The sequence below is a fragment of the Corylus avellana genome, chromosome 6 (genome assembly GCF_965113065.1).
Source record: "Corylus avellana chromosome 6, dhCorAvel1.hap1.2, whole genome shotgun sequence".
Taxonomy (NCBI): Eukaryota; Viridiplantae; Streptophyta; class Magnoliopsida; order Fagales; family Betulaceae; genus Corylus; species Corylus avellana.
Genome location: NC_142495.1, coordinates 18,362,241 through 18,383,114, shown reverse-complemented (window position 1 = coordinate 18,383,114; position 20,874 = coordinate 18,362,241). Strand labels below are relative to the sequence as shown.

The 20,874-nt window shown below is 33.1% G+C and overlaps 1 long non-coding RNA gene across 1 annotated transcript; it reads right to left on the bottom strand.

The window, feature by feature from the left end:
- Positions 1 to 301: 301 nt before the first annotated feature.
- On the bottom strand, positions 302 to 858 carry LOC132188710 (uncharacterized). Its single transcript, XR_009440910.2, has 2 exons — positions 739 to 858; positions 302 to 620 (listed from the first exon to the last, which is right to left on the bottom strand). It is a non-coding gene; the product is annotated as an uncharacterized LOC132188710 (long non-coding RNA).
- Positions 859 to 20,874: the final 20,016 nt, after the last annotated feature.

The window sequence follows — 20,874 nt, the reverse complement described above, 5'->3', positions numbered from 1 at the left end:
ATAAAAATGTGTCCGTTTGGTAAAAAATTAAAAAACGTAATTCCGAACAAGCTTGTCGTCGCTTAAATCAGTGGTTTTTTTTTTTTTTTTTTTTGCATGTCTGAATGAGAGGGAGATTCGAACCTAATGACTTTCGCGGCCTCTTTTGAATAAATCAATGTTTTTAGCCCTTTTTTCTATGTACATGAAAGAGAAAAAAAAAAAAAAAAATGGAAGATAGAGGGCCAAAGCATTGCAGTATTAATTAAATCATTTAAAAAAAAAAAGAAAAAAAAGAAAAAGAAAAACCTTAACAAAAATAGTAATAAGGTGATTTATATATATATACCATGATAAAGTAGAGCATGGTCTGTTCTCAAAATCTCCGCCAGTACACTAGAAGCGGCCAAATACATGCCTTTTTCCAAACTCTCCTACCAGAAGCAAGTCAAGATGTTGACGAGAAAGTGGAACAGATGGTTTTCTGGGTGGAGAAATTCAGGGCGAACCAGTCTCTCCATGTTGGGATTTCGCGGAAGAAGACGACTGTAATACAGTATGCTGGTCACCGACACCGCCGGTTCATCCACTAGCGGTATCACCAACCTCGCCAGTGATCGAAGCATCATTGGGAAAAACATCTGCATGCAATAAAAATCATTAACACCCAGAAACAAACACTTCTTAGGATTCTTCTGTCTCTGTTTCTCATGCACGTAGACAGAAACAGAGAGAAACAGAGAGGGAGAGAGAGCATACCATGGCTAGTAGCTATGGATAGTTTTTGTTTTTTGGGTTGGAAATAATGAGCTTCTTTTTTCTTCCTGATAAATAAAAAAAGGGAAAAAAGGATTTTCAGAATGCTGGTAACTGTCAATCTTAAGCTGTTGTTCTTCAGAGCTACCTACCTAACCTTCAATGGAAGAATTGCAAAATTCAGGGGAGAGAGAGAGAGAGAGAGAGAAAGACTGGGAGATGAAGGCGTTGTTGTTGGGCCCCAACAATGGGCCTATCGGAGAACTTGTACTTTTGATTTTCGGCCGCCCCCCAAAGCACGTAGACAAAATAAGGGAAAAATAGGTACAAGAAAATTGGACGAAATCTAGAGAATTAATATATGTTGTGTGCTTCCCCTTATAATTAATTACTTATTACATCTTTCCTATTAAATTACAGGAAATCTAGAAAATATATGTATATATTTTTGTTACTTTTTGAACAAGAAAGTTACTTTTTTTTTTTTTTTTTGAAGAACAAGAAAGTTACTTGTTTGACAAGATACACCGACTGAAATCTCTTTAAAATGACGCATTAAAACAACTCAATGTTGAGTTGAAAATTTTATAATGATTTTGGTGGGTTTCTGTTGCCCTAATTAGGTCTAAAAAATCACTTCAAAAAAAAAAATTAATTAATTAATTGTACAAAATCTGGGGGTAAACTGTGGGGAGGGTGAATGGCAATACGACATAAGCCCACAGAAAGCAAGAAAATATGGTACCATTGACTGGAGTTGAAGGGTAAAAGTAAACGCCATAGTCAAAGCACAGTGACAAAATTCTTTCAAGCGCATTAATTGGCAAAAAGGATGGAAGCTTCAGGATTTTTTTTTTTTTTTTCTAGTTAAAAATTGTACGATATAAATGATTAATTTTTTTTTTATTAGTTTAAATTTTTAGAATAAGTAATAATTTTACATGGTATTAAAGTCACATGTCCTGATTTTGAAGCCTAATTACATCAATTCACCTCTTATTTAAATTAAATATTTCATATGTTGGTCTTCCCTTATTAAAATGGAGTTTGAACCCACACATGAGGGAGAGTGTTAAAGTATAAATTAAATGATTAAATTTACCTTTTCGTATTACTTCAAGCTTTTAGAACAAGTGGTGATTTAACAATTGGTACCTAGACATGGGTCTCTACCAATCATCTCACAGTAGATTTGGGCAATCTCAACTGTAAAAGAAATAGGAGAAATACAGAAAACGAAATTGCTCTTAAGGTGTGTTTGCTCCCACCAAATATGGTATACAAGAGGGTAACAACAAATATTCCTCCAAGATACAATAGAGCCCATAAAACTCATGTATTTAATTGCTACACAAAACGAAATTAAACCCAAAAATACCTTCGAATTTTTCATCCAATCAAGAGACAAAACTCTGATAATATTAAAATAAATTATCCACTCAACTGCTCAAATAATTTCAAACTTAATTCTGACTGTTACTATTTAATCTCAACCATTAAACCTTATAGTTCAATAAATCAACCACTGGATCTACCTAGAAGCATCCTACGATCTTGACGATCTTGACCGTGCGTTAAGTGCTAGTGTATACTAGTGTACACACAAGCTTTTTTAATAGTTTAAAGTTTGTTAAGCCTTATAAATGCCAACTTCACTTTCTCTCTTTTTAATATGGGACTCTTTTCATTCAATGCTCTTTAAAACCTTCTATTTTAAAATATAGACACAAAATAATATTTAATAACTATTAATTTTGAAAATATTTTTACAACAATTTATAAGCTAAACAATATAGTAGTAATGTACACATAAGAGTGGGCAACGATCAAGGTTTGAAAATATCTCACATTGGCTCTTAGAATTTATTCTCACCTTTAGAAAAATTTTCATCTCTATAAAATTGTGCATGCTCCACAAATTCATAAGAATTTAATTACTATTAGTCAGTTTACCCGAGACAGTCAAGTTTTTGATTGAGTTTGTTTTCTACTCTTTTTCTATCAAGGATCCAATATCGAGGAATACACTGATTAGCAACATGATTATAAGTGATCTGTTGCTGAAATAATTGTTATGAAATTTATTTTATTTTTTTAGAATCGGTAAGATACGGAAAATAAGAAGAACATAAAAAATAAACAATCACAAAACATAAATATTTACACTGTTCATCATTAATAGTCTATTTGAAATTGTATTTGAGAGCTTAAAAAGTACTTTTAATACCTAAAAAGTTGTGCTAAACAAAAGCTATTATGTTTGGTAGAAGCACTTGTTGTATTTTTGTATATTATGCTTCACTATGTTGGTATGAACTTGTTTAGAGCCTAAGGTGTAGTTGTAACTGTTGGAAATAATTTTGAATGGTGCACAAATTCTCATTGATATAAAATAATACCATTATGAAAATTAACAATAAAAATAAATACATTACAAGAGATGAAAAATAAAGTATGGAAAGATCTCACAATACTATAGAATCACGCAAGAATGTTGTCCTTAAAGGTTAATTCGTGCCTCCCGGAGTGTATAACTCGGTGCGATCGGATCTTTTAACACGCAACCTCCCAAGATTAGACTATAGCGTCTAACTTCGTTAAGGACGCACTTCCAATAACGAAAACTAATAGAACAACCCTTTGATCTTCTTGATGAAAAAACCACATAGAGAAAATACAAAGAATAGAAGACAATAGGTAGACATTGCCCCTTATTCTATGCAGCTATAATGTATATATATCTAAATAATCAAATCAGGAAAAATATATATGAATATATTTTTGCAGTGTTCTTTGGTGGCTATTGATTCATGCTATTAAATTGTCGCATGAATATACAAGATCTTGTAACTGTCATGAATTAGAAGAAACAAAACTGTCATGAAAATATTTAATGACCAACGGTCATATATAACATAAATCAATATGTGACTTGTAAGAAAACCTTTAATGATAATCGGTTTGTAAAATAAGTTTAATGACCCAACGGTCAAAGCCATGAAACAAATTAGAGTAGAGTTTTGTTCTTCTTCATTAAAACTCATAGAAAAAAAAAAAATTAATATCAAAGGGGAAAATGTTTGAAGCAATTTTAACGACCACCAAATAAAAAAGTGTTTGTAATAGTACAACAATCTCCCACATGTTACAAACACTAAAAAAATTGAGATTAAAAGCATGCATCGATGTGGTACCCGAAAGTTTTAACCGCATCTAGAATAAATAAGTAGGAACTTAATGAATCGTGGTAGGGTTAAATTCTTTTAACCAAATTCACAAGTTGACCAAACATATCACCCACATAACTTTCTCCAAACAATAAAATCAAATCAAGAAAATTGGGTTGTTCTATAGCGGGTTAGTGCCTTATACAGGCCATGCGCCTCTGGATTTCATGAGTGTTCTAGAGACTTACCAAAGTCTCATAGGAAGCGGCACCACCCCCACACTCACATAGGTGGCGTCCATCAAGAATGTGTGCAGAGAACATCACATCCCAACAAGTAGGGACGATGGACCCCTTAAGAGTTTTTAAACTCATCCTTACTCACTCTGCATCTTTTGTTGTTACACTATAAAATGGCTTTCATGAGCGCTCTAGAGACCTACCCAAGTCTCATAGGAGATAGCACTTCCACACTCATATAGGTGGTATCTATCAAGAGTATGTGCAGGGAACACCCCATCCCAATAGGTAGGGACTATGGATCCATTAAGAGCTTTAAGCTCATCATTAATCACTATGTATCTTGTACTGTCTTACATCATTGGGATGGACTCATAACTAATATTCTCAACAAGATAGTTAATAAACATAAATTGACAGTACCATACCGTGATCACATGTGACTTCGTTTCCCATTAAACCTCATTCATGGGATCTCCAATCACAAAGGTTGGGTATCAATCACAGTATCATAATTTAGGTATCAGTCATATCCCCCTCGATGCTCTTCTCACTAGCCTTCTTGCTAGTGGCTTGGTCAAAGAATCTGCAGAATTCTTTATGACCTCACAAAGTCCATGGACATATACCGGTCTCAATAAGCTGCCTCATAATATTGTGCACTTTCTCATTATAAATTCTTTGCTCGAGCTTTGGTAGCATGAATATCACAATAAACATATAGATCTAGCTATGTTAGCATATAAAAGGAAAATTAAATAAATTAACCAATAGGTTCTTTAGCCATTCATCTTCAATTCATGTCTTCTCCAAGGTAATTAACTCTGACTCCATAGTAAACTTTGCTATGCAAGTCTTTTTGAGGACTTTCAAGAGATAGCTCATCCAGCCAGAGTAAACACATAATAGCCATTAGTATGATTTGCTCATCTAAATCAATAATACAGTTGCATTCCTTTCAATATAGCAGGATAATCACAATAAGACAAACCAAAATTAATTGTGCCTTTTGAAAATCTCAACAATTTAGAGATAGCATCACAATGGCTCAATACCATGATTATGAGTATATATACTCATTTACTAACAGTATATGTAATACCAAGGCATATATAGTTTGTCGAAACATCAAGCTACCAATGATTTGTGCATATTTTTCTTGCAAAAACACCATCACCATGATTCTTAACCAAGTGTATTTTTGAATCATATGGTGTAGAGTCTGTAGACATAGGTGTATAATAAAAGTGTTTAAATCTTTTAAGCATCTTTTCGACATAATATATCCGAGATAAAATACTGCAATCATTATTTCTAATAACTTTAATGTCCAATATGACATTAACTTTACCTATGTCTTACATATCAAAATTAGATGCAAGAAATATTTTAGTATCATGCATAACATCAATGCTAGCTAAACAAAAAATAAAATAAGCTAGTTGTCAATATATATATAAACAAATAATGACACATTCATTATTGTAAAACTTGCTATGCATTTACTTGTACCAATAATTAAATATAAATTAGACAATATCACCTTGTCAAACGCCATTGTTTAGGAGTTTGCTTTAATCCATACAAAGATTTCGTTAGTTTGCACACTTTATGTTCTTGACCGGGGATTACTAGTCCCTCGGGCTGCTCCATATAAATCTCTTCATCATTTAGAAAAATAACTTTGACATCCATTTGATGTACAACAAGTTTATAAATATAAGCAATGGCAAATAACATTCCAATAGATGCAATTTTAGTAACCGGAAAATAAGTATCAAATAATCAACATTTTGCATTTATTTGTAGCTTTTAGCTACCAAGTCTACCATGTACTTATCTATTGTATTATCCGGTTTAAGCTTCTTCTTAAACATCTATTTATAACCAATTGGTTTGGTCTTAGAAGGTAACTCAACAAGTTCCCAATAATGGTTAGACATAATTTATTCCAAATCATTATTTATAGCTTCTAACCAAAAAATGCATCAAATAGATTTAATTGCTTCACTATAACACATTAGACCATCATCAATAATATAAGCAATAAAATCATTACCAAGATTCCTTTCGTTCTAGCTCGCTTGCTTCTTCTCACTTCTTCCACACCATCAACAATTTATTAGAAGCAACAGAAAGTTCATAAAATAATTTTTCCTTTCAAAGGAAACACATGCTTAAGGAAAATAACATTTTTAGATTTAATACTAGTATTGTAATCTAAAACATCACTATTGATAATAAGGAATCTATAGCATGAACTATTACATGCAAAACCAATAAAATGCAATCATAAGTTTTAAAACCAAGTTTTCTCCTTTTAGGCTCGAGTAATATAACATTTGTCAAATACTCCTACACTTCGAGGTATTTCAAACAATGCTTATGAATGTGACAAAAAAAAATAATGGCTTCTCCCCACACTTTGGTAGATAGCCTAAAAATTGACAATCATAGCATTCATAATTTATTCCAGTATTCTAATTTCTCTTCATTCTCTTGATGTAACCAAGATTTACATGTATAAATCTATTACGCTAAATATTAATGGAATAAATCAAATAGTCACAAGAAAATAAATTTTCAATAATTGCACACAAATGCTTTAAGAAATGACTTCTATGAGCTCATTTTTCTTTAAGTGTGATATGTCATTTACTCTTATTTCTTTTCTATCAATTGACAGTTTTCTAAAGTTGTTTTAAAAAAATAGAAATCACCACTTGTGATGTTTAAACATTATTCTTATAAATAGAAGTTGCATATTACAAGCTCTATCAAGATATTAAAAGAAAATCCTCTCAACTAAAATCTCAGTAAATATGTAAAGTATCAAGCTCAATCATATAACAATCAACTATTATTGACTCACTGTCATAAATGTGTCATTGGTATCATTCTTATGACATGATAAATTTCTCAAATACCAAATGAACCTCAATAAGAACATCAATAATCACATATATTTTATTCTGAACTATTATGTCAAATAAATTTGAAAGCTGAATGATATATATGAAGAATTACCAAATTCTTTTAAAGTATTTATGCTAATCTAGCATGCTATTGCTAATAAAAATGCTAGATGCTATTTCAATTTTGAAATAGAGTAATCAAAAGAGATTCATCACTTATCAAATTACAATATTCATGTAATATAAATTTCAATTCAATCAAGTAGTACCTTCATCACTTGATTTTTTTTTTTTTTTTGCTTTTAATAATGAAATCGTATATCATGTCTTGAAAAAAATAAATTAAGACCTATGAATCATAATTTAAGAACTCACAGTGGAGCTAACGATTTTACTCAAGATCCTCCAAAAATAGATTGTTGCCATTACACACTAATTAGGTGTCGTGAGAACCAATCGACTCAATATGCGCACCACATCTTTTTTTCCTATCATGTGCTATCCTGCAAGAATTTTTAGCAAAGTGGTATTCTATGCACACAATTAGCAATGTCTATGTATTTTCTCCATCACAACATGAGTAACCACTCACTTTTGTTTTTATTAATCATCATGAATGATCTCTAACAAACTCAATACATCACAATAGAAATTGCTAAGTTCTAAAAATCCATAAAACGCTTAACTCTTTTTGTTTCAAGATTCATAACCCAACAATAAAAAAAATTATTTGACAATCAACAAATTTGATTTCAAATAAATGAAAACTCTTTCAATCAAAATATTTTCACTTTCAATACCTACACATGAAATTAAACTCTTATTTTGATAAATGAATCAATTATCAGATTCACAACAAAATCTTTCCACTCAAGATTTGATTTCATCTTTCTTATATGCGAATTGCATACTACAAACTCTTATAGTATTTGACTTCTCATAAGTGTAAACAGTATTATTATGCTCTAATCCAAATATTTGTGCAACAATCATAATCAACCTTTAAGATTGTTGGAAATAATTTTGGATGGTGCACAAATTCTCATTAATATAAAATAATACCATTATGAAAATTAACAATAAAAATAAATACATTACAAGAGATGAAAAGTAAAGTATGGAAAGATTTCACAATGCTATAAAATCACACAAGAGCGTTGTCCTTAAAAGTTGATTCGTGCCTCCTGGAGTGTATAACTCGGTGTTAGGGGTGGGTATCGGTCGGTTAAACCGGTTAATGGACATATCGGTCGGTTAACCGATAAGCTATCGGTTAACCAAGTCTTAACCGATTACCGACCGATAAGAAGTATTAACCGAAAATTATCGGTCATATCGGTAATCGGTTAACCGGTCGGCTAAATCGGTTTAGGCTTTTGTGGGCTTTTAATTGGGCTTTTACTGATTGTTAATTGGGCCAAAAATTAATTTGAGATTGCCAGATTGAGTTTTGTGGGCTTTTTATTGAGCTTTTTTTTTTTAGTTTGTATTAATATAATAATTAATAAACTCTTTCTAATTTCTCTTACTAGGCTTGCTCCATGGACGGATGGACCAATATAGATATATAATAAATTAATAATCATATGAGATTGCTCCATGGACCATGAGCATATTTGAGCATAATCGGTTCTAGCCAAGCTAGCTTCTGGAAGTGGAAGCTCATTTTGTTCCAAATTTCCAATGAAAGAAATATGTCCTTGTCAACCAACAAATTGGGCTTTATCTGATTCAAAAAGGCAAAATTGAAATTCTTCATTGAAAGGAAATTCAACATTTCTACCCATAAATATAAATTATATAATGCAGTCACTCACAATAAAACAAAATTAACAAATGCAAAATCTAGTAGTTAAAGACTCAAAGCATTGAACCAATTCAAGACCTTAAACATTTTGTATCAGGGGCTCTCTTCAACCTACATACAGTGATCAGTGGATAATAAGCAATCTCAAATTAACAAAATTCAAAAAAAAAATCAAACATACTCAAACCCAAATTGAAATCCATCCAAGAATAATAAACAAAGTATTAACTAAGTAAAGTTAATAAGTCACTTAGTAAAAAGAAAATAAGTTTAACCCACACAAAGGGCAACACCGATTACACAAATATCAAAAGTAGAAAGAAAACATAAAGATAGTAATCAATATGGATAAACATAAACAAGGTTACACAATAATTTCCAATTCCATGATCCACCTCAAACATGGATCATCTTCAATTCTTTAAATTTGCTTCATTCAATAGACAAAACATAAACATAGTTAATCGCTATTAGTGATTAATATTAAATAGTAAGAAATAAATATCAAGTAAGAAAAAAATATATGATACAAAAAACTTACCAAATACTTTAAACAAAACATCACCTCGCAAAGTTCATCCATCAAACCTTTAATCCTCATCAAATGTGAGGGAATTAGACAAAATTTCTACTACAATTAAATTTTTAAAGGATTAGTAAAAAATAAAAATAATTTAATCAAATAATTAGAACAATGAACAAATTTGAAATTAACAAATATTACCCGACTCAAGCTTGTAGCTTTCTTCATCTTCAATATCAGGCAAGAGTTGCTCACCACACTCAAAATTGGGAGAAGATCTCAACCAATTCTGACAACAAATAAGAGCTTCCACTGTTTTCGGAGCCAAAGAACTCCGAAAATGATCTATGATGCGACCTCCGGTGCTAAACGCCAACTCAGAGGCAACAGAGGTAAGTGGAATTGCAAGGACATCCCGTGCTATCTCGGCGAGAACCGAAAACTTCGACTTATTTACCCTCCACCACATTAAAATATCAAAGGTCTTACTTGGTGACTCGACCTCCTCCGTACAATATTGCTCTATCTCTGTCCGACACATCATCACATTTTTGGACGCTCGAAAGGAATGGTAAATAGCTAAAGCATCTTTCTTATTAGTACCCACACCTTCGGAACTTGTACCGACATCCACACCCTCATTTGAAACCCTACTCCCACTTCCTTCAACATTTTTAGCATAATGTTGATAAAACTGGTCCAAGACCTTCTTTAAGTTGATAATAATTCTTGATGCTTTTGATGTACCCACATTTGTCTGCAATCAAAATTCCAAGACGGATATCTTGTAACGTGGATCAAGCACAGCAGCAAGAAACAACAGGGGGTTAATAGCCTCAAAGTCTCCCCAATACTTATCATATTTCTCTTTCATACTTGTTGCCATTAGGGCTGTTAAGTGAGCGAAGCGTCTCGCGAGTAAGCTCGGGCTCGGCTCGCATAAGCTCGGCTCGTGCTCGACTCGAATATTAAATGAAACATTTCGTGAACACAAATCCTAGCTAGAATATTAAACGAAGCAAGCTCGGCTCAACTCGGCTAACTCGTGTGCAGCTCGTGAGCTTGGCTCGTTTAAGGCTCGCCTCGCTTATTAAGCTCGGTTCGTATATTTTTTATTAAGTAACAAATAACAATATATAATCAACATTACTCATTTATTCAATAATAACAAATATATTATATACCTTTGTTTTTTTTTTGTTATTCATGTATATGTGTGTATATATATTATATATATAATATATGCATATATTAATATAAAAACATATATATATATATATATATATATATATATATAAGAAATATATGATATTATCATTAATCATTTTATCATATGATATAATCATATAGTACAACCGCACAAGTTATTGTGTCATTTAATACAAATATTATAATTAGATAGTTTATACTTTGGAAATTGGAATCGTATATATCACATAATCATTAATCATTATATAATCATATGGTATATTTGCATAAGTTATTGTGTTATTTAATCAATACATTATAATTATATACTTTATTCTTATAAAACATATATGATGTATCACATGATCTTAGATCTAAGATAATATTAATATTAATTGTAAGATAATATGATCATAAAATTTAAGTATGAGTATACGACCATTAGATCATATGAATTTATTACTTAGAGTTTGAGTATTACTATTAGATTAAATGATTAATAATTAAGTAACTAATATGTTTCTTATAATTTATACATTATAATCACAATTTACAGTAAGTAAAAACTTAACAATTTGAATTTAAATCATATGATCATATTCATATAAATAATGATAATGATCTAAAAAATAATTATTACGTTTATTGTTGTTCTTCATAATATCAAGTAACTACAATTATATATTCTATACAATTGTTTTTGAAGGGAAACAAGAAAGACACAAAAATACTTCTAGAATTATTCTTAGTTTATATGAGATGAATGACAAATTTTTCTAAGCTCTAATTTGTCAAACAACAAGAGGAGGAACAAAAAAAAAAAAAAAAGACTTTGTGGCCTCTGTTTGGTAAAAAAAACTTGTGGGCTCTCATTATAAAACAATGTTTTTTTTTTTAATCTTTTTCATACCAAACATTCTGATTTTTTTTCACATTAATTCATTTTTGCTACAAGAAAAAAAGAAGAAGAAAAGCCCCAAGGCTCAATTTTTTGTTTTTTTTTTTTCACATTACACACTTCCCATTTTCCTTCTTGAATCAAATTCATATCTAGATATTCTTTGAGATATATTCTTTTGTTTGATTTACTGCAGATTGGAACACCTGGGATGGATGGAATAGAGGAAATAAGTAAAAGAAATAAGCAATCTACAATTGCCATGGTCCAGTGTGAGTCCACGGAGGGAAAGAGAGTTGTGATTCTTGTGAAGTAGAATTTATGAGAAGGGAAAAAAAGGTGAAAGAATTGAAGCTCATCCATCCCACATAGACAAGAAAGCAGAAATCCCACCTTCAGTTATCTATAAAAGGGCATCCCCCTCACAAGAAGATAATTATTAAAACAAAAGCATTGGCTTACGTGAAGCATTGCTTGTGAGGGTCCCACCTTCACACTTTACAATACTTGTTGAGCCTTTTTGGCTCACTTAGTTGGAGCTTGCCTAAGCTAGTAGCTTGGGCAAGGTGGCTTAAAATATAAATTTTACAATAGAAAAATAAAGGTTTAAATTTGTCGAGTCAGCTTGGCTTGAGGGGCTCGACTTGCTGAATAAGCGAGCTGGCGAGTCGAGCTCGAGCAAGGGTAACTCCTTGGCGAGCCGAGCTCGAACACAATTGTTAGGCTCGTGTTTGAGCTTGGCTCGAGCTCGAGCTTGTCTTAAACTTATATGAGCCGAGCTTGGACAGGCAAAGCTCGCCCAAGCTCGGCTCGTTTACAGCCCTAGTTGCCATGCTACTCAACGAATAATCATCACTTTCACAATACTCCATCAAACAATGATAAACATTTTGGAGTGTATCAAAAAACAAGTTAGAGGTTGAGTACGAGGAACCCGACATTCTTATTGTCTCCTCATAAAACACATGCAAAAATTTAACAAAGTGTCGAACCTTCTTCCAATCATCTTGAGTCGGAGTCCCCAACTCATCATCATTCAAATAGTTGAAAAAATTCGAATCTTCATCTAACATAAGATCAAATGCCCTTTCGTACTTTTGTGCTACCTCCAACATGGTATAAGTAGAGTTCCATCTAGTGGAAACATCAAGTTTCAATGAAGATTTACACCCAAGTTGCTTCCTTTCTACACAAGACTTAAAGAGGGCCAATCTTTGGGGGGATCCCTTCACATACTTCACCATATTTCGGATCCTTTCAATTGAATCATGTACATCCTTTGTACCTGCTTGCACAATTAAATTTAAAACATGCGCACAACACCTTATATGGACAAAGTCATGGCGACAAATAACATTTGTATTGGACATATTTCTTTTTTGAAACTCAGTCATTGCCTTGTCATTAGCAGTTGCATTGTCAAGTGTTATTACCAACAAATTTTTAATCCCCCATTCCACCAAGCATTGCTCTATTTCCTTGGTAATCGTTATTGCCTTGTGATCCGACACTTGGCGAAATGCCAATATTCTTTTGTGATATTTCCAAGAAGGATCAATGAAATGTCTAGTTACAACCATATAATTCATATTCTGAATCGAAGTCCAAGTGTCCGTAGTCAAACAAATCCTTTGACCAGCTATCAACAACTTTTTTTTGATTAGGTCCCTTTTGGTCATAAACAACTTAACACAATCCTTCACCACTGTATAGTGAGAAGGAAGCGTAAATCGAGGCTCAAGAACCCTAAACATTTTCCTAACACCCCTCTTCTCCACAACTGAAAATAGAAATTCATCAACAATGATCATTTCACAAAGTGTCTCCCTAATAATTTTTTCAGAATACTTAGCAATAATTAGGTTATTGCCACTAGCACCACTACTCTGATTCTCTCTGGCCACAAAAGTGAACTTAGACTGAGAGTTATCTTCTCTTGCTTTTAAGCTCTTGTACTTTTCACAATTTCTAAAATGGTACAACATGTTAGAGGTGCCATTTCTTGTAGGATGACATTTATACTGCCTCCCACAGTAGTTACAATTTGCAGTAGGAAACTCTTCAGAACTACTTTTATCTTTAATAAAATGGTCCCATACTAAAGATCTTTTCACTCTTAATCTTTTTTACCAGGGATTGGTGGTCGTCCACCACGACTATGAGATGTTCCCATAGAACCAGCACATCTAATCCCTTGGGTATCCGTTTCAAACTCATCAGATTCATCATCATATGTTTCTAATTCTTCATCATCTATGGGACAAGAAGAAGTAGCTGATGTAGGTGCATATGCATCCATCTAAACTACAATAAAAATAAAAATAGTTTGTATTCAATATTTTTAAAACTCATACAATGTGAAAAATTAGTTATAAAAAAAAAGAGTATATGAAAACACTTAACACTTAATTTATAAAACAAACCAAGGCCATATTATTGGCCCATATATATATACACTTAAGTGCTTAACACTTAATTTATAATTATAAACCACCAACAACAAATAAGGCCATATATATACACGTAACACTTAATTTACAATTACAAAGTATAAACCACGGACAGCAAATAAGGCCATATATATACACTTAACACTTAATTTATAATTATAAACCACCAACAGCAAATAAGGCCATATATATATACTTAACATTTAATTTACAATTACAAAGTATAAACCACCAACAGCAAATAAGGCCATATATATATACTTAACATTTAATTTACAATTACAAAGTATAAACCACCAACAGCAAATAAGGCCATATATGATATATATACACTTAACACTTAATTTATAATTATAAACCACCAACAGCAAATAAGGCCATATATATACACTTAACACTTAATTCTCCCAATAGCAACCAGTAACCACTAGATTTGAAGCTCCAAAATTTTATGATAAATCAACAACACTACAATAGGCATGGGAAAAACTCGATTGAAATTTGAAACTCTGAAAAACAAGATCTTGAAATTTTTCAGAGAGAGAGATCTAATGGAGTACAAAGTTCAGAAAAAAAAAAAAAAAAACATTTAACACAGAAAATTACCTGGGCTGCGATGCGATGCGACTCTGCGAGAGACGAAGGTGCAGGTGTGCGATGGTGCGAGTCTGCGAGAGATCGACGGTGCAGGTGCTGCAGAGGGACTCGAGAGTCGAGGGAAAGGACGGAGATGCGGTGTTGCTACGGGATCGATGGAGGGCGGCGCTGCTGTAGGTCGACGGAGGGAGTGGAGCTGCTGCAGGATCGACGGAGGGAGCGGCTTGCGACGCTTCTGCTGAGGGATCAACAGAGGGAGACTGCTGGGCTGGTGGCTGCTGGCTGCTGCACTGCTGCTGCTGTGTGCACCGTGGGTTTGGGTCCTTTGGGAAATTGGGGAAAAGAGGAAGAAAGAAAACCACACAGAATGGCCTGGTTATCGATTTTCTGAAAAGTGAAAACCTAAGCGAAGTGAGTCAAAGTGAAAACCTAGGCGTGATTCACTAATTTGTGAAATCAAAACGACGTTGTTTTGGTTTCACCCAAAACAACGTCGTTTTGGTTTTAACTTTTAATAATAAATATGAAATTCTAGAAAATTAAAAATTAAAATAGCTTATCGGTCTTATCGGTCATATCGGTTAACCGATAAAAAAATTTTAACCGACCGATAAGCTTATCGGTATAAAATTTTTAACCGATTACTGACCGATAACTATCGGTTACGGTTAATATCGGTTCGGTTAAAGTCGGTAATCGATAATCGGTTAATCTACCCACCCCTACTCGGTGTGATCAGATCCTTTAACACGCAACCTCCTAAGATTAGACTATAGCGTCTAACTTCGTTAAGGACGTACTTCCAATAACGAAGACTATGAGAACAACCCTTTGATCTTCTTGATGAAAAAACCACATAGAGAAAATACAAAGAATAGAAGACAATAGGTAGACATTGCCCCTTATTCTATGCGGCTATAATGTATATATATCTAAATAATCAAATCAGGAAAAATATATATGAATATATTTTTACAGTGTTCTTTGGTGGCTATTGATTCATGCTATTAAATTGTCGCATGAATATACAAGATCTTTTAACTGTCATGAATTAGAAGAAACAAAACTGTCATGAAAATATTTAATGACCAACGGTCATATATAACATAAATCAATATGTGGCTTGTAAGAAAACCTTTAATGATAATCGGTTTGTAAAATAAGTTTAATGACCCAACGGTCGAAACCATGAAACAAATTAAAGTAGAGTTTTGTTCTTCTTCATTAAAACTCATAGAAAAAAAATTTAATATGAAAGGGGAAAACGTTTGAAGCAATTTTAATGACCACCAAATAAAAAATTGTTTGTAACAGTACAACAGTAACATGGTGACTTGAGGATAGAAGCTCAAACCATGCATTTTCCCTCTACCTAAACGTTCTCTACCCATTCTGGCCAAACGTTCACCCCTAAGCTCGAATGTTCGCTCCTTGGACAGAACGTTCGATCAGAGCACATCTTGCATATCAGTAGGGGTTTATGACCTTTTAGCTAGACATATTCAATTAGGACATTTTGTGTTTTTATTAAACCCTCTAATACTGTGTATAACGATAATCATATTTCGTTATAATAGGGATTCGGAATGTCGGAGGACTCGAGCAAGCTTACAAGGTAAGTAAACACTTACGACTACTTTCCTTAAAAATGTGAGATATGTTAGCCGACTGAGCATGCGCATGATATGAGCATATTTACCTTTTATGCAACTTGGTAATTTGTCCTAATAACTGATTTGATAAGATGCATCGTATAACATGGTACATCGGTACGTGTGGTATAATGATCATGGGCTTACTATATATACATGATTTTATGGCCAAATGTGTGCACGGGGGTTAAATGGTTGTTTCGTGACCAGCGCAACCATGATTGGCGGGTCACTATAGGACATATATTATTAATAGCATGGGCCTTGTGTAATCAGGTTTGATTAGAATATCTGCATTTCGATTAGTAGCTCCATGACCATACTTGATGATGATACATGTTTTTGTGATGATTTAGACTCCTCACATTTATTTCACCTTTCTATGCATTTACTCTGATTATGCTAGAGAGGGGTGGTTCCCCAATTAGCTACTAGATAGTTGAATTTTGGGTAATTGCCAGTAATCCTACTAGACTGGTTAAGGCAAGATTTAGAGGCATTACAATAATACATATGTACAAAACCCTAGTTAGAAGCGACTATAAATATAACCCCCAACTAGGTCAAAACACCAAAACGAGCTAAAAGCCAAAAGCCAAAAAAAAAAAAAAAAAAAATCCATTAAAACTGTAGGGCTTCTAACGTCGGACTGGGTCGAATACAAACCAAGTTAAAGCCCTATAGATTACATCTTGCTTTTATTGAGTAATTTGAATACATAAGAGTGCTCTCTATTTATAGAGAAGATATGAGGAATGTGTTTCATTCCTTAGCAATGTGTGACAAACATAAAGACTTATTTGTATAAGTTAACGACTAAAACCTCTCCACACTTGAGCAATGTGGGACAAGCCCACATATACTCTAACAAGAAGCACCATGGAACCAAAAGCGTTACATTTTTTTATTCCTTTAACATTATTAAAGGTTGTCTCAGCCGAAACCCTTCCCAGAATTACCTTAAAATTGCGATATATGGCGTGAACCAATTTTTTTTAAAGGTTAAATCGATTTTTTAAGACATAATTTTTTAACCGATTTTTTAAGAATGAATTGGTTTTTTACTTAAAAAAAACTGGTCATTAATTAGCGTCATTAATTGCGTTAATTATGTTTCAAGAGTTTTCCATATATAAATAGTAAATTATTCAATAAGTTAAGTATTATGTCCGAATCAAATAAGGAAACAAATAATATAAATCAAATTATTATGTATTAATACGTTTAGTCAATTTAATATGTATATTTCGGGGTCATTAATTAGCGTCATTAATTGTGTTAACTATATTATAATCCATGTATTTTTCTTGCTTTTTTTTTTTTTTTTCTTTATACTATTCTTTTAAATTATATATACTTATAGGTAGGGCTAGCAAAACGGGTAATCGGGTAGACCCGATTAGGACCCGTTAAGACTTGCGACCCGATTACCCGAAACACGAACACGACCCGTTTAGCTAAACGGGTTAGCGGGTCTGACACGATTATAACACGGAAAATATCCGGGTAACCCGACACGACCCGCTTAACCCGTTTAGCATAACCGGGTCATATCGGGTAGACACAACCGGACACGACTCGTGCGCTAAACAGGTAACACGACCCGACCCGACTTTCTTTTTTTTTTTTTTTTTTTTTTTAAAAAAAAAAAAAAAACCTTAATCAAAATTGAGAAAAATAATTTAATAAAGGGATCTCTTAAGCCAAAGGACTAGTCAAATTTATCCTAACCATCCAAGAAGAATAAAAAGTTTTAAAAGATAAAGTTTTAATATATAAATAATGATTTAAAAGATAATGTTTTAATATATAGACCCACATAGAAAAAATAACGGAAAAACAAGGAATAGGCCAGTGAAGTCGTGAAGTGAAGAGTGAAATGAAGCCGTGAGTGAGTCGGTAAGTGTTAGGGTTAACTTAGTTAGAACTTAGACATTAGTTTTTTTTTTTTTTTTTTTTTTTTAAAAAAAAATTAAATGGGTTTGGCGGGTCACCCGAGACCTGCCAAACCCGATTGACCTGCCAGACCTGACTGACCCGCTAGACCCATTTATTAAACGTGTCTAGCGGGTCGACCCGCCAGACACGAATTTAATCGTGTCTTAATGACCCGATTAAGACCTGAACCCGATAAGCCCAAACCCATTACCTGTTAACTTCGTGTCGTGTTCGTGTCGGATTCGCGAGTCGTGTCAAAATTGTCAACCCTAATTATTGGAACAAAGATTTAATTTTTTTTTTTTTAATTTAAAAAAGTGAGATATATTTTTATATGTCTTTTAACTTATAATGAAAAATAATGTATTTAAATTTTAAAATTAAATTATAATAAAAAATCTTCGCATAGGGGGAGTTATAAGCTAGTTTAAATAATATAAGAAAAAGATAAGAAAACTATTGTATAATTTATTAAAATAAAAATGCGAAAAGCAATTTGTTTTCTAAATCTAATACAAATACGAGGAAAAGTAGATTTCAATATAAATACGAGGAAAAGTAGAGTTCAATATAAAAGCTCTATTACAATTTACAATTGCATTGGTAATGACTGATGAGTACTTGTTTCACGCTGTCACGCACCTTGAAAAGTATAATTACCATTATATCCTTGACTTCCCAATGGTGCGCAGCCATTAAAGATTAAAGAGTTATAGAGGAGGATGTAAAATAGTACATTCACAATATTGGAAAAAAAGAAAAAGCAATCGATCACGAGCATAGCACGTGCAAGTTTTGTTCCAATATCTATTAGTAACGTGATCTCTTGCCAAACTCCTCATCATTCGTCAAAAGGAATACGCGTCTCTCTCTCTCGGACTCTGCTTTTGCTTTCCAATCCAGACCAAGCCCTAGCCCTAGATCACAGCAATGTCGTCCAAGCAAGGTCAAAGCCCTAGTCTTCTTTTATTTGATTCTCAATTGTGAAAATCTCCGTCTATTTCTTGTTGATTTGGAGAACTAAGCCCTAGGTTTTGTTCTTTGTTTGAAGTCTTTTGTGTGAAAAAATTAACATGTTTTCTTTTGGTTTTGTAGGTGGAAAGGCTAAGCCTTTGAAGCAGCCCAAGGCTGACAAGAAGGAATACGACGAGGTATTGTTTTCAATTTGTTGAAATTTCACAGAATTTGGTTTTCAAAGCTCGTAGTTTTGATCGTTGATTGTATATGGAAAAAATTAAAGTTTTTTGAAGTTGACGGTTTTGTTTACTCGGGTGGTTGTTGATCTGATGTTTCCCAGAGATCTTTATTTTTTGTGTGTGGATAAATATATAATGATCTTTAGCCACTACATAAGTTATATGTATGCAATTATTACTTTCATGCACGGTGGAACTAATACAAGAAAAGCGTAATTTTGGATTCTACCCAGTTGAAAGAGCTTCTAATTTTCCAGTTAAGAACTTCTCCTTGAGTGAAATACTATGGCTCTGATTCTTACTGATTGTTTTGGGGGTGTTTTTTGTTTTTGATTTCAAAAAAGATGCGACTATTTTGTTTATAGGAGTGATTTGTGTTTTGGGGAGTTTGTTAATGGTTTTGTTTTGAGAACAGAAAACAAATGACAGAGAACAAAAATTTTAACAAACAGAGATGCTACTATCCTTTATTCAGTTATAGCAGACTGGTGCATCATACCTAGTGCTTGACTATTTGGTTTCTTTTCGTGTTTTTTGCATCTTCAGAATTTCAGAATTTAGCTCATATTCTGCTGACCAATATATGGGTTGCATGTCTATAGTATTTTACATGGAGAATTGGCCCCCTGTTTTCTGATAAACTTCTGACTCCCATTTTCCATACTTGTGGGGTTTGATCTTAATATGGTTTAGTTCTGTCTCTCTAGAAACAGGATATGTTTGAATCAAATTACTAGGAGTTCCCTTATTATCTCAATGAAGCTCATTGCGTACTATTCCTGCACTAGTTTCTTTGTAATCATGCCTTGTACTTCCATAGAACCCTGGGTATTTTTTATGGAGTGTGGCTGTGCTTATTATGATCTAAGTGTAACCCCGCACATCTTTGAACTTGATTGCTATTCTTGCTGATTAATTTGAATATGAGTGTGTCCTGTTCAATTCTTAAAAAAAAAAAGGTATTATAGATGCTTTGGTGATATGTTGGGATTGACAAGTTCAAATTTGCAGTTGTTCCCCTGTTTACATTGCTTCTGCTATCCATGTTATGTGAACCCCTGGAGACTCTAGCCGTGTTAGAGTTCTTAAGACATTAAATTAAAACAGGGTCGCACCCTCGGTAGCCCTAAGGTACTGGGGGTTGAGGGTGTGACCAAGGTGGTATCCTAGTGGTCGACTCTAGGAGTGACCTAAGTAGGGGCAGTGGAATAAGGACCTATAGATCATAGGAAAAATTCTACGCCAGAGTTTAGATTTAATTAAAAAATTCTATCATTTAGGATAGATAAAAAATATAAAAATGACATCACATTAATAATATAACAAGCAAATGTTTAGACCTGGCCCAGTGGATGATAAAAGAGAGTAGCCAGGCCACAAGAATACTTTGATTTTTAAATCCAAGTTGATTTTTTTGCAAGGCCTAACCCCTAGTTTACTATGGTGCTACAACCCAGAGTTAGCTCGGGAAGGGAAAAAGATGTAGGGGACCCTCTCAAGTCCAAGGGACTGCCGTAGACGCTACTCATTTATCCATTTATGCTTATATATACCTTATATACATCATAT